Source organism: Cetorhinus maximus, chromosome 10, assembly GCF_964194155.1.
Source record: "Cetorhinus maximus chromosome 10, sCetMax3.hap1.1, whole genome shotgun sequence".
Classification (NCBI taxonomy): Eukaryota; Metazoa; Chordata; class Chondrichthyes; order Lamniformes; family Cetorhinidae; genus Cetorhinus; species Cetorhinus maximus.
The window spans coordinates 103,596,030-103,611,399 of NC_135888.1; positions in this window are offsets into that span (position 1 = coordinate 103,596,030).

The window sequence follows — 15,370 nt, forward strand, 5'->3', positions numbered from 1 at the left end:
CCGGCCTGCTTTGGGTTTCCTACTGTGGGGCAGTTGCACCCTCCTCAGCCTGTGGAGCTATAGTTGATGGGGCCACAGACAGAGGGGAATGGGATCGGTTGGACATTCCCTGCGTCATCTGGGTGGATGGCCCTGATGTGTCCTGCTGCTGATCCTCATCACTATGGGTGTCTGAGAGCCCCTGACTGACTACTTAAGGAAAAAGGGCACCTGGAGCGAGACTGAAGTGCCCTGTACCTCTCTCACTTAGCTACCCATAGATGCCACCAATGCCTACAGCAATGGAGTGCAACTCCTGGAACACAGCAGGCCCTATGTCCTGGACCAGGGTCTCCATGGTGCCGCCATCATACCAGTATTGACCACAGTACTCAAGCATTTGGCGCTATGACATCAGACTGAACACAGATGGACTCCTCCATTGTCCGTTGTAATCGGTTGACCCTGCCTGATATTCCCGTGTCTTTCTCTGTAGCTCCAACATCTGTGTTACAGCCAAGTCCGGACGCTTGTCATCTGACTCAGACTCAGCAGAATCCTTGCCTCCAGCACTCTGAGTGCTCGTGACCTTGGATGTCTCTACCTTTGCTTGCTGTAGATTAGAATCTGTGCTGCACTTACCAGATTGTAACCCTGAGCCTGCTCTAAAACTAGCTCCCACTGAGGTGTGTGTCTCTGTGCTGTTGGAGGGTACAGTGAACGCTGTGATGGGTCTTCAACTAGTGAATCCTCAGAATCCTCATCCAAATCATGCCGGGGGTAAGAGCTGAGGGGCTGACTCCCATTGCCCCTGCTAAGTTTCATGCTGGTGCCTGTCAAAGAAAGGCGATAATTAGTGAATGGCTGCCTAGTCAACAACATTAGAGTGCACTCACAGTATCGATGGCTGAATGATAACTGGTGCAGGGTCCTGACTTGGTTGAGAGGCACCGGTCTCACCATTGGCACACACGCGGTCCTGGTCCTCTCCAGGTCAGCTCAACAGCACACTCGTCATACAGAGTGAGGGCCTTCAGCTCCGGCGTTCCCCTACTGGTCTGGGATCTCTCCCTTTTGTTGTGGGAGAGCTTGTTCTGCATAAAGACAGATGGAGAGACTGTGTGCACGAAGGATGCCAAGGCAGATGATAAGGATGCCTGCCTTGTGCGGGTGCTGAGTGGACCTGTGTAAGAGCTGAGGATGTGAGCTGCACATGATGTGAGACCAGCTGGAAATGTCAAGGTGTGTGTGTGAGTCAGTGGTGATGTCCCTTGTGCTGGTAGTGTGTGTGATCCCTGTGGACTGTCAGGCTGCAAATGCCTGGTAGGATTGTGAGAGTGTGAGTTGAGAGTGAGGGGAACGTTGACTTACCTTGACAGAATGGATGAGATCATTCATCCTCTTCCTGCACTAGGTGCCTGATCTCTTCTGGACTAAGTTGGCACTGGCCTTGCTGGCCACCTGCTCCCAAGCTACTGTGGTGTTGTTTGTGGACTTCCTTCTCTCATCATGGCAGTAAAGGGCGTCCTGGCATCCCACCATGGCATTCCAAAGCAGCCCCAGCACTCTTTCACCAAACTTGGGGGCACTACTCTTATTCGCTTTGGGGGCAATCTCTCTCTTCCAGCAGCCCTGGGCTCCAGAAGTGAAGGTTGTGTACGGGTGCAGTTTAAATATGGCATCCGGAAAGATTATCCAATTAGGTCATGGCCAGGTGGATGAATCACAGCCCATCCTGCCACAAGATCCAATGCCCTTCCTGCTGATGCATATATAATGAGGTGAGGCATGGACAATCTGGCATGGAAACCCGCCATTACGGCTGGTGGGAAAAGTGCCACTCATGCCACCTGCCACTGCACTTAGACCACAGAGGGGAAAATCCTGCCCAAAGTTTTTGATTTCTCTTCCTTTGTACTGGAGTTCAGCAGTCAACTGCTTTGACCTTCAGTTGAATGCCTCCTGGACCATGGAGCTTATGAATGATGGCTGGAGGAAGTCCTGCTTTAGCCACAGTTCTGTGCCTGAAAGAATTGAAATTCCTGCTCCAGGGTCTAATATGAAATGTGTTTTATGTCTGTTGACCATAATGTCTTTGCTCCAGTCGTTCCCATTTGATCCCGTAATTTCTCTCAAGAATGGCACTTTATTACCTTTTTCATCTTCTACATCTTGAATGCCTTAACTTCTTGAACACTAGATGTTCTTAGTTGGTTCTCCTTTAATTCTTGAGTTAGGAGCTTTTTGCTGCAACATACCTATTTAAAATGTCCCGTCCTCTTGCAGGAATGGCAGGCATTCTTCATGCTGGTGCATCCTTTTCCCACTACAGTGCGAACACTGAAGAATGGCAGTTGCTTCTTTCCCTGTTTTGGATTAGGTATACTGCTACTTCTATGTCTTACAAACTGCGCTGTTTCAGCCATTTTTCTCCACAAGGTTTCTTTGTTGCCTTGAATAAAAATTTGATTTTGCTTTCTAGCTTCTGCCTGCTTTTTTAACAGCACAATCTTCAAAAGAGTCAAATTTTCCCTCAACTGTAGAAAATCTGATAAAGTCTCCTCTAAGATTCCTAAACAATGTGACCCCAAATGAATTTGTTTTTCAGGGCTCCATGTTCATAATTTCCAGCTAATCAATACAAATCATTAATGAAAGAATCTATGCTCCCCCCCTGCTTTTTGGGTGCACCTATTAAACTTCGCCCTCTCTATAATAGTGTTCCTTAACCTCTTCAAATGTCGCCGTGTCTTTGTTTATGTCCTGTCAGACCATTAGGTCATCTGCATTACTGCTTATATGGCATAGCGTAAGGTGCTGACCTGTTCCTTGCTAACCTCCCCTGCTAGTTCCGAAGCTGTTCTGTATCTGATGAACCATTATCACTAGTTCTGCCACTTCTCAGTTTGATCTGGACCATCCACGTAGTTGGAACACTCTGGTAAAAGTAGGATTTTCTCCATTGCTTCCCTTCACTGCAGCCTTTACTGGAGTTCCGGCGGCAATTTTCCCACACTGCCCTTGTCCTGCTGTTGTTTCTTTTGCTGCTTCTTCCAGTTACTGGGCTCTTTACTATTGTTTATTTTATCATTTTCTGCTGTCACCATCTGTTGTCATTGTTGTGGGTCTTCTATGAGTTTGTTCATGACCTTGACTTACAAATATTGTTGGAGGTAAGGCTGTTGGTAAACTTTACCTTTTACTAAACATTATACTCACTATGTAGAGTACAGGCTTAGCATGTGGCTTTACATGGAATTATCTCTCCCCATGCTCTGTTGTCATGTCACTGATTATGTTATTAGGAAATAGAGACAGTTTAAGTAAATTATATTTGTATTTGTGGGTGTTAGGAATGAGTTTCTGCTTTAAAGTTTAAGATTGATTTGTATTTCTGTATTTGTGTGTTAAGAATAGGCTAAATTGAGTTTTAGTTTCACTTTAAAAGGTGCCTGCATTTCTAATGATAGGTTTATGACTGTTGCAGCTAAGTTAAACATACAAGAATGGAGAAACTGGGCTATTATCCAACAACAGGGGTCCAGAGAGGCAGGTCCCTCCTACAGACATACACACACAGAAACTGGAAATCAGCAGTTTTTGAGTTCAGTTTGAAGGCAGCTGCCAAACAGAAGCCACTTAGAAGGGAAAGATAGCCAGTCCCAAGCTAAAATTGGTTGAAAGTAGCTGCCAGAGAGAAACTGAAGCAAAAGGGACAGATAGCAAGTCTCAAGCTAAATAAAATACCCCAAAATCCAGGGCAGTGGAACAGGAGAAAGTTCCAAGTAGACTTTCGAGTCAAAGGAAGGACAGGAACCTGAGAAAGGTCTTGTTAATGAAGTTAAGAATGAAGGTCAGAGAGAAAGGCCCTAAGCTTCAGGTTTAAAGAGACAAATGCTCCAGAAAGCAGGTTTGAAGCAATAACAGCTTACAAGAGGCAAGAGGGTCCAAAGAGACGGCTGAAGATCTGTAACTATCTGCAATGGGCATGTGAAGCAGTAGTGTATTGTTGATGGCTGAGTCAGAGGGAGAGAGACAGTGTGTGGAAGACAGTTTGAATGCATGTGGTGACTCAGGGGAGAGAAACATCGGAAGGAGAGTTCAAAATCCTGGAGATGAACCCATGCGGAAGGTGTCTGAAAGAAAGTGTTGGTTTGGGAGAATATTCCAAAGTGAGTTCTTGGAGATTGGAGATTGGAAACCCTTATGTGAAAGACAGAGTTCACTGAGACCAGTTGGCTCCTGGTGGGACAAGCGCCTGGGGGGAGTTGATGGGAGATCCGTAGGATCTGATTGAGGTGGCATCTGTCACTCGGTTTCAGAGTGTGGTGTGTCTGACCACAGGGTGCCTATTGGTTTACATGGACTGTGTACTTATGGTGAACATTAGAGTGTAAGGTAGCTTTTGTAATTTGTGTTATTCTTACAGATCTGTATAAATCTGTAAAGCTTTACTTGTGGGTGAAGGAGTACTGGCACCAGTACTTGGGTAGAAGGGAGCTGTTCCGGTGGGATGGGCTTCACTTGAACCATGCTGGGACCAGTGTCCTGGCGAATCGAATAACTAGGGCTGTAGAGAGGGCTTTAAACTAAATAGAGTGGGGTAGGGTTTGGGGGAGGGGATATGTAGACTTACAAAGCAAGAGTATATGGCAGCATTGCAGGGCAGCTATTGAGGTAATGATACCCAGAGTGTGACAGGAAGGAACAGAGTGTACAAGCATAAAAAAGCCCAGCAGCAAATAGAGTCAAAGGGGGAATAAGTATGATAGCAAGAAATGATCTTGGATTAGAAGATGTATAATCCATATGGGTGGAGGTAAAAAAATAACAAGGGGAGAAGACATTAGTGGGAGATCCATAGGATCTGATTAAGGTGGCATCTGTCACTCGGTTTCAGAGTGTGGTGTGTCTGACCACAGGGTGCCTATTGGTTTACATGGACTATGTACTTATTGTGAACATTAGAGTGTAAGATAGTTTATAGGCCCCCTAAAAGATCCCATAGGAAACAGTGACCATAACATGGTAGAGTGCGGCATTCAGTTTGTGAGTGAGAAACTTGGATCGGAAACAACGTGCTAAACTTAAATAAGGGCAATTACAAAGGAATAAGGGCCAGAGTTGGCTGGAGTGGACTGGGAAAGGAGTTTAGCAGAAGAGATGGTTGATGAACTATGGCAGACATTTAAGAAAATAGTTTATGACTCACAACAAAGATATATCCCAGTAAGGAAGAAGGATTCTAAGAAGGGGATAAACCAACAAAGTTAAGGATAGTCTCAAATTGAAAGAAAAGCAAACAATTTGGCAAAGATTAGTGGTAAGCCAGAAGATTGGAAAAGTTTTAAAAACCAACAAAAGATGACCAAAAAAAAAGAGGGAGAAAATAAACTTTATTCTTGGAAGATCATTACCAGTGCATCCACCATCTTTGTAGCTACTTCCTTTAATATCTTAATGGACTTGATGGGTTGCATCCTAGGATATTAAAGGAAGTAGCTACAAAGATGGTGGATGGACTGGTAGTGATCTTCCAAGAATCCTTAGATTCTGGAAAAGTCCCAGAGGATTAGAAAGCTGCTAATGTAACACCCTTATTCAAAAAGGGAGGGAGACAAAAAACAGTTAACTATAGGCCAGTTAGCTTAACATCTGTCATTGGGAAAATGTTAGAGTCTATTATAAAGGATTTAATAGCAGAGCATTTAGAAATACATAATACATAAGCAGAGTCAGCATGGCTTCATGAAGGGGAAATCATGCCTGACAAATTTATTAGAATTCCTTGAGGAGGTAACAAGCAGGATAGATAAAGGGAAACCAGTAGATGTAATATATTTGGATTTCCAAAAGGTACCACACATAAGGTTACTTAATAAGATAAGAGCCCATGGTATTGGGGGTAGAGGATTGGCTATCCAATAGAAGATTAGTTAGGATAAGGGGGGCATTTTCAGTATGTCAACCTGTAACTAGTGATGTACCACAGGGATCAGTGCTGAGGCTACAATTATTTACAATATATAGTAACAACTTGGATGAGGGAAGTGAATGTATTATCGCCAAGTTCGCAGATGACACAAAAATAGATGGGAAGGCAAGTGGTGAGGATGACACTAAACAGTCTACATAGGGATATAGACAGGTTAAATAAGTGGGAAAAAACTTGGCAGATGGAATATAAGGTGGGAAAATGTGAGGTTATGCATTTTGGCAGGAAGAATAGAGGAGCTGAATATTATTTAAATGGAGAAAGGCTGCAGTAGCCTGCAGCACAGAAGGATTTGGGGGTCCTTGTGCGTGAATCCCAAAAAGCTAACATACAAGTTCAGCTGGTAATAGGGAAGGCAAATGGCATGTTGGCCTTTATTTCAATGGGAATGGAGTATAAAAATAGGGATGTTTTGCTAAAACCATACAAGGCACTAGTTAGACCACACCCAGAATACTGCGAACAGTTTTGGTCCCCTTATCTAAAGAAAGATATACTGGCATTGGAGGCAGTCCAGAGAAGGTTCATTAGGTTGATCTTGGGTATGGAGGGATTTTCTTATGAGGAGAGGTTGAGTAGGTTGGGCCTGTACTCATTGGAGTTTAGAAGAATGAGAGGTGACCTTATTAAAACATATAAGATTCTTAGGGGACTTGACAGGGTAGATGCTGAGGAGTTGTTTCCCCTTATGTGAGAGTCTAGGACCAGAAGGTATAATCTCAGAGTAAGAGGTCACCCATTTAAGACAGAGATGAGGAGGAATTTCTTCTCTCAGAGGATAGTGAATCTATGGAATTCTTTACCTCAGAAAGCTGTAGAGGTTGGGTCGTTAAGTATATTCAAGGCTGAGATAGACAATTTTTAATCAGTAAGGGAATCAAGGGTTATGGGGAAAAGGCAGGAAAGTGAAATTGAGCTATATCAGATCAGCCATGGTCTCCTTGATTGGTGGAGCAGACTCGATGGGCCGAATGGCCTACTTCAGCTCCTCTGTCTTAAGGTCTTATGGTACTATAGTTCATCTTTTTTTGTTTAATAAATGTTTTTTTCTTTTGCTAAAATTTCATCAGCTGACTCCCGTGCCTCTGTTCAGTAGCTACTCTCCATGTAGCTAAACAAACAATTAAAAATTAGGATCTATCAAGCTGGGTTCTACTCTGGGATCAGGCTTGTCCAGGGGTAACCTCAGCTGGGGATCATAACAATGAAGACTATGTATTTATATATTTAACATTAACCCTTTATACTACATAGAGGAAGGCTAAATTTCAACATCTGAAGCCAGGAGGGAAAAGAGGGCTGGAGATTGGAGATAACACAAGGGCCTGGGATTCAGAAAGTATCCGGACCTTATATTGGAAAGAGATTGGACTGAATGATCAAGAAGTGATGGCCCAAGAGATTGGGTCTGTTTGCGTGGGGGCTGATCCATGAAGGTTTGGTGTCTCAGTGGGAAGGTAATGTGTGTTTAGCAAAAGCAAATATGGGGACTACATTGTAGCCAAGTGTGAAGCATTGGAGAATAAATAATAAAACTAGGTCAGCACATCATATGGAGAAAGGAAGCCAGGTATGAAGCTGGAAGTGCAGGATGTGATCACATGCTCTTATAATTACAATACTGAAATGAGCAAAGCTAGAATATTGAGGCTGGGCTTCACAAAGATGGAGGGAATGGAGTTGAACCTGCAGACCCTGACAAATTTGAGAAAAAATACAGTAAAGAAACAGGAAGGAGGGGAGAGTAGCCTTCCTCTATGTAGTATAAAGGGTTAATGTTCAATATGTAAATACATAGTCTTCATTGTTATGATCCCCAGCTGAGGTTACCCCTGGACAAGCCTGATCCCAGAGTAGAACCCAGCTTGATAGATCCTAATTTTTAATTGTTTGTTTAGCTACGTGGAGAGTAGCTACTGAACAGAGGCACGGGAGTTCTTGGTAAAGAATTAATAAGGGATCAATCCACTAAGAACTGAATGAAGGTTATCAAAACTGATTTCATCCAGGGCCTTTACAGCCAGCAGGCAAAGGGGACATTTATTACACTTTACTTGATTACATTTGAACCCAAGTCCTAAGAAATAAGCTCATTTTAGCCCATTCTACCACACTGTCTCTCTTAGAAGTTTATAATCATCATATGAACTCTGAATTAAGATTAATGCCTACATTACTCTGGTAGATTAATTGGTACAACATGCACAGTCAAAACAACGGACTGGTCTTTTGTAATGTCATATTTTAAAATATTACAGAGTTCCAGCTATGTCAGAGCATTTTGACAATATTAGAAATAGGAGCAAGAGTAGGCTTTACAGCTCCTCAAGCTTGCTCTGCAATTCAAAAAAATCATGACTGAATTTCTACATCAACTTCAGCTTTCCACCTTGTCCCTATATCCCTTGATTGCCTGGATGCCCCAAAATCTATTTATCTCATTCTTGAATATACTCAACAAATGACCATCCACAGATTTCCAGAGATTCTCTGAGTGAAGAAATTTCTCCTCGACTCGCCCTAAATGCCCAACTCCTTATCCAGACCCCTAGTTCCAGAGACTCCAGTCAGGGAAAACAGCCTATCAGCATCTATCCAGTCAAGCCATAACAGAATTTTATGTTTCAATAGGAACACCTCTCATTGTCCTAATCCCCTGTGAATATAGACCCATTCTATTCAATCTTTAAGGCTGCCCTCTCCTCCCAGGAATTAACCTAATGGACCTTTGTTGCAACTCCTCTATGGTAAAAATATCCTTCTTTAGATCAGGGGACCACGGACAGAATATTGCGCTCATCGGGCGGGCATGCACCCGACCCGAATGAGCATAAAATGATGCGCGATGACATCGGGCGAGCATCCCGACGTCATCAGGCACTCGTGCGATATTTCAGTCGGTGGGCACGCACAGGAGTCGGCAGCATGCCCGCCAACAATTAAGCGGCCTATTAAGGCTTTTAACCAACTAATTGTTTGGAATTTTTCACTGCCCGAGCAAAACTGTTTGGTTGGTGGGCGGGCGAAAAGGCCAAGCGGCCTTTGCATTTTTAGCGAAACCTCATTAACGGGCGGGGTGAGGTTTCAACCAGTGATTTAAAAGAAAATTTTTTGCACTCGCATTTTACATGACCCTGCTCATGTGACAGAGGCACATGAGGGGACATGTTTTCATTATTTTAAAATTCTTTATTTATATTGATAAAATTCTTTGCCTCAGGGAGCTTTTACTGTGCGCATCCCCGGGCATGCGCACACTTCTGCGTTTGTGCTCCTCCTGGCAGCGCTGAAAACCGCAGTACACATTTCAAGAAATCCAAGTCGGGGCCCAGTCACGGGTAGTGGTCAGCTTTGTGGCTGCTCCCAGGCCCACCTGCCGTGCCTGTCTGATAATGGCAAAATTCTGCCCCATACATATTACTCAAGGTGTGGTCCCACCAAAGCCCAATTGCAGAAAGAATTTCTTACTCTTATACTGCAACCTGCTTGCAATAAAAGCCATCATTTGACTTCCTAATTGACTGCTGTAACAGCATGTTAAATTTTTGAGATTTGTGTACAATTCAACCAAATCCCTCCAAATCCCAACATGAAATGAAACCACCAGCTCTCAAAGGAAAGCAAAGTCAGATACTTGACAATAAAGACTTTAAAAGCATTGTGTGGTGTTCGTCTTTGGGTTTGAGGAAGAAAATTGCTCCCAAAATGGCTACAGGTTTTTCTAATGTCAGTGAAATACCCTCCCACAACCTCCGTAAGAGAAGCAGAAGGTGTGAGGTAGTCAAATTTGATTACATTGAATTCATTCCAGGTCTTTCAGCATAAGCATTTCACAGGCAATGAAATACTTCTGAAATGTAGTCACTGCTATAATGTAGAGACATATTGCAATTTGCTAAATGATTCATAAAATCATCAGTACCTATTCTGTTTATAACATTTTTGAATGTTATCAATCACACTAAACATTGAAATATGTAATAAACAAGGCTGACTTTCAACTGAAGTAATTTGATACAAAAGAACAAGAGGTAGAAGATTCATTACAACATCAGGGATTCATGATGAAACCTTTCAGTTATTTTTCAAATGTGCATTGTAACTGATGTTAAAATGAAGTACAATATTTAATGAGATGAGTGACTCATCCCTAGGCAGTCTCTAAATAAAATAAATTGAAATGAAGCTCAGGGATATGTATTTTGTCTATGTGGAAAATACAAAGAAAGATGGATGAATATGAGAAAAATAAGACAGAGGAAAAGTAAGAGAAAGAAAATGGCAATAAAAAAGGAGAAAGGAGACAGAAGTATGTTACAATGTAAAAGTTTATACTCTGGTAAAATTATTTGATTTGCGCAGTGATCTGACACTGCTGTCAGTCCAATTTATACAGAAGATTAAAACACAAAATAACTTTGATCCTCTCATGAGTCCCCAGGAAGCCTTCAACACCAATACGATGTCTTGATGTCATCATTCAGCATGCTTGCTGCACACACACACAATTACATTAAAAGCTCTGGGGTCTGCCAGACTGTAAATACCATAAAACCTGGAGATAGATGGGAAGTCCTGAAGTACTTATTCATTTACTTCTGCATACCAAATAAATTCAAGTCGACCCATAACACACAAACTGTACTTTGTCTATTGGAAGGGCTGATCACAATGGGATGAATGCATTGAGTGCATTGTGATTTGTCATGGAAAATGACTTAAAAAACATTCTGCAAATACTGAGCAGCATAGTCATAATTCCCTGCTCACATTCACTCCCACAGATCAATTCCTCCAATCTGCACCATAGCCCCTTCACTCTGTCTAACTCCCACACCTATAAATACCACACTCCAGGCGGAGCAAAATGTAAAACAGTTTTATAACAGTAGAAAGTCTGATTACACAGCACTGCAAAAGAAACCTGAGGGATTTATAAACACTCTGACAGGTCAGAAGTGTCACATTTTAGAGTTTTAACCATTTTTTCATGGAAAAGATCCTGATATGATTTAGATAAATAATGTCACCTTTAAATTAAATCCAGATGTCAGGATTTTAAAATTACCATTAGCCAGTAGGTGTGGAAGGAGGAGGGCAATATGCATTGGATTCTTCAAGGGCTTTAACTGGCAGGTGCTAAAAGGCTGTTTCTCCTGGCTGGAACATCTACAACCAGAGGTCATAGTCTCAGAATAAGTGGAGAGATAAGGAGACATTTCAAGGCTCTTTGGAATTCTCTATCCAAATGTCTGTGGATGAGCGGAATCATTCCAGGTTTGCACAAAGTGTGGTAGCGGGCGGGAAAAGGGACATTTTACCCGCCGGTTGCAATGGCGGCTTTTCGCAACATATCGTCCCATTTCCAGCATGTCTCGCCTCATTAATAATTCATTCACAGGGACCACCCTGGATCGCTGGTGGGCGGGCTTGGATTATCCCACCACGCCGTGACCTCAGAGCTTCCTCGCTCCGGACACCATATTTAAACGCACCAGAGTGCATGCTTACTTCATGTCTACACACCAGGACTGATCCAGGTGACAGATGGCCCTGAAAGCAAAAAAAAAAATGTCAGTCCCCAAATTTAGTGAGGCCTCTCTGGGGCGCCTGCTGGACGCAGTGGAAGGCCGTCTCCGTGTCCTCTAATGCTGCTCTGGCCACAGGAAGTTCACCAGAGTCACCACTCGGGCCCGCGGGATATTGGCAGCAGTGGTCAATGCCACTGGAGCACAGAGGAGGTCAGCTATCCAATGCAGGAAGAAGCTGAATGCTTTCATCCGTTCCGCCAGGGCAAGTCAACCACCTCACCACTCTCAACTCTCACACTCGTAAACCTATCACACATTCACAGGGATCTCACTCCTCAAGGGGCAACACCTCTAACTCTCACACACGCCCTCACATCCCCATCAGGGTCATATCTTCTGGAGCTCACGTTCTCACTCTGTCCATGTCTCCACTCACCACACAAACATTCCATACAGTGCCATGCATCCTGCTCACACTCTCTCCATCTGTTTTCATGCGGGAGAAGCTGGCTCACAGAAGCAGGGAGAGGTCCCAGGCTGGAGGGTGGAGTGGCTCATATTAAACCCCTCACTCACTTTGAGGAGCGTGCCATCGCGCTGACTGGTGCGGATGTGGACCGTGCCTGCGGTGGGGGTGAGGTCAGCGGCAAGCGCCCATGTGAGGATCCTGCACTTCATCACCGCTCTATCAACACAACTGCGAGTGCTCTATCTCCTGCTTTTAACTCCACTGCCATGTACTAATTATCTCTATTCTGGTTCACAGGGAGCTCTGCCAAGCGACCGATGCTCTCAACAGCCAATCCCTCAGCACCATCCACGTCCTCACCTCCAGGCAAGAGGACAAGGGGACACCTCCTCCATTGAGGAGTGGGAAATAAGCATCCTGGAAGACCTGTCACAGCACTTACCCACACCCTCCACCAGTGCAGAGACACATATCGCAGTGATACCTAGATCAAGAGGAGGAAAAGGTTCACAATCTAGTGGTCACCGCAGGGACACATGTCCGCAGCAGGATGAGACAGGCTCAGCCGAGCTCCTTGGCACTCAGAGGACTGCTGGGGCAGAGGCATCTGTGAGGTCCGGATCAGATGACGAGCTTCTGGATTTGGCCTTCCAGCTCATTGTAGAGAGTCAGCAGAAGGTGAGGGAGAATCACGCAGAGCTGTTGGAAGCTCTCAAAAGGGTTGCATGTGAGTCAGAGGAGTGCATTTACCTGCTCTCTGATGAAGCAGTGCCCACAAAAGCGCGTGAGGAGGTCTCCTTGGGAAGGATGGTGGATGCCATGGAGATCCTGGTCTCGCAGAATGCAGAGGTGCACGCAGAGCTGCACTCCATCATCATGGGTGAGTTCCTGCAATGGCAATTCAAGAGGGAAGCAGGGTACCTTGACATCCCTCCAGGTGCCCCTTCCTCTCAAGGAGTCGGACTAGGGCCCTCGGGCACCTGAAGGGAGAAGGAGCGGCAGCTGGGCACCCCTGGGTCATCCACTCAGGAATCTCAGAGGCTGTCCTCTCCCTCCGAGTCCCCTTTGCCTGTGATCCTCTCAACGTTGTCCTCTGTCACTGAGAGGAAGCAGCTGGTCCACAGCACAGCCAAAGCAAACCAGGGCTCTCAAGGCCTTGGCTCTCCAGAGGATGCATGCCGAAGTGATCAGAGGCAACAGAGCCAAACATTGCACAGGCTGTCTCCGTCCCTGCTGCAGATGTCAGGGCAGCACCTAGAAAAGTGGTAGGCCTAGAAAAGTTAAGAAATTCTGATCACACATGGCTGCATGGATGAACACTTTTTGTCACTTTATAATCTGAAAATATATTTAGTTTCACTGAATAGTGTGTAATGATGTCTTTCAGCTTCATTGACAGGCTTCGCAAGTCCTCCCACTGTATCGTCTCCTGGACCCCAAATAGCAGTTCAGCTGCACGCAGATGGCCCATGAGTGATTCTGGAGGGAGAAGAGTGTGTGTGTCAGGGCCTCTCGGAACCTCGTGCAAGCACTGTCCCACGCACGTGGATCCTTCCCCCATCACACTCATCTCACTGTCCTGAGGATTTTCAATGCTAACTGCTGGGGTTCTCTCTCAGTTGTCCATCTGAGCTGACCTGCATCTCCGCCCACCCACTGATGGTGCTTCCATGCAGCACCTGTGCCCGTCCAACATGTGGCTCCGCTCACTTTCAATTTGAGAAAAATGGTAGTCATCACGTTTCTGACCAGCTTCCCTGTCCTTTCCCCTGCCCCACTCAGTCACGCCCTTTTCCACCATCACTGTTCACACCGCCCCCCCACCCCCGGCATTACCTTTCACCTCCCCACTATCATCTACCAACCTTAACCCTTTTATTTCAGGATATCCAGGTGAACGTGCATGTCCCTGCCTTCCTGAGAATCCCACACCCATCCACATTGACCTCCTCAACTTCCTCCTTCCCAAGGGTGCATGTCTGCCTCCAAGTCCCCACCAACCACCCTTGCCATCCTTTCTACCACTACCATCGTACTGTCACCCCTTCCTTCACCCTTCCTCCCTCCCCCACCCTTACTCCTTCCTCCTCCAGACTCCTTCTCCCCTCTGAACTCCTTCCCCACTCTGAACCCCTTCCCCTCTCCAAACTCCTTCCCTTACATCTTTCTCCCACTTACACCTATCTCCCCATTTGCTGCATTCTCCTCTCTTATGGCCTACTTCCCCAGACTCCCTCCTCCCCTGTACTCCATCCTTCCCCATACTCCTTCTACCCTCCCACCTCACGACCCCTGGCACCTTCGTTCCCAACCCCCACCACCTCACCCCACCCTGACACCTTCGTCCCCCCCATCCCAACCTCACCTCCCCCAACACATTCGATTCCCCCTCCCAAACTCACCTTCCCCGGTACAGCTTCCACTCCCCTGCCTCGCCCATCACCTGTAGCAGCCCATGGCCAAGACGGCCACAGCCTCAGTTATTGTCTATGTTGAAGATTGAGTTTTGTATATTTTTGAGTAACAAGGGAATCAAGGGATATTGAGGTTAGGTGGGAGAATGGAGTTGATGTAAATGTTCAACCACAATCTTTTGAATAGCAGGGCTGGGGCAATTAGGCTGTATGGATTCTTCATGGCCCTATTGCTTATGTTCTAGTGTGCTTATGTGCTGCTCATATTGCACTTTAAACGGAGACAAAAAGACCTGATTGTCCCTTAGCCCATTGGAGATTTCCTTTGTGATTCCATCAATCCACAACTACATGTTCCTTCCTGGATTAATTTCTGCTTCAGTTGAGTCAGCATCACCGACTAGCATCTGTTTTCTGCCAATTTTTTTTTTATATGAATGTAGTTAACGATGGCCAGATAATCTACTTTTGTAATTTTGATTGAGGGACATTTTGGCCAGGACATCAAGGATAACTTCCCTGCTCTTCTTCGAACATTGTCGTGGGATTTCCTACGTGGGATTTCATTGCAGGGGAGGCAATGGCATAGTGGTATTGTCACTGGACTAATATTCCAGAGACCCAGGGTAATGCCCAGGGGACCTAGGCCCAAATCCCACCACGGCAGATGCTGGAATTTTAATTCAATAAAAATCTTGAATTAAAAGTCTAATGATGATCATGAAACTATTGTCGATTGTTGTAAAAACCCATCTCGTTCACTAATGTCCTTTAGGGAAGGAAATCTGCCATCCTTACCTGGTCTAGCCTACGTGTGACTCCAGACCCACAGCAATGTGGTTGACTTTTAAATGGTCTCTGAACAAGGGCAGTTAGGGATGCGCAATAAATGCTGGCCTAGCCAGCGATGCCAACATCCCATGAATGAATTTTTTAAAATCCACCTGAACAGGTAGATAGAAATTGCACTTTAACATTTCAT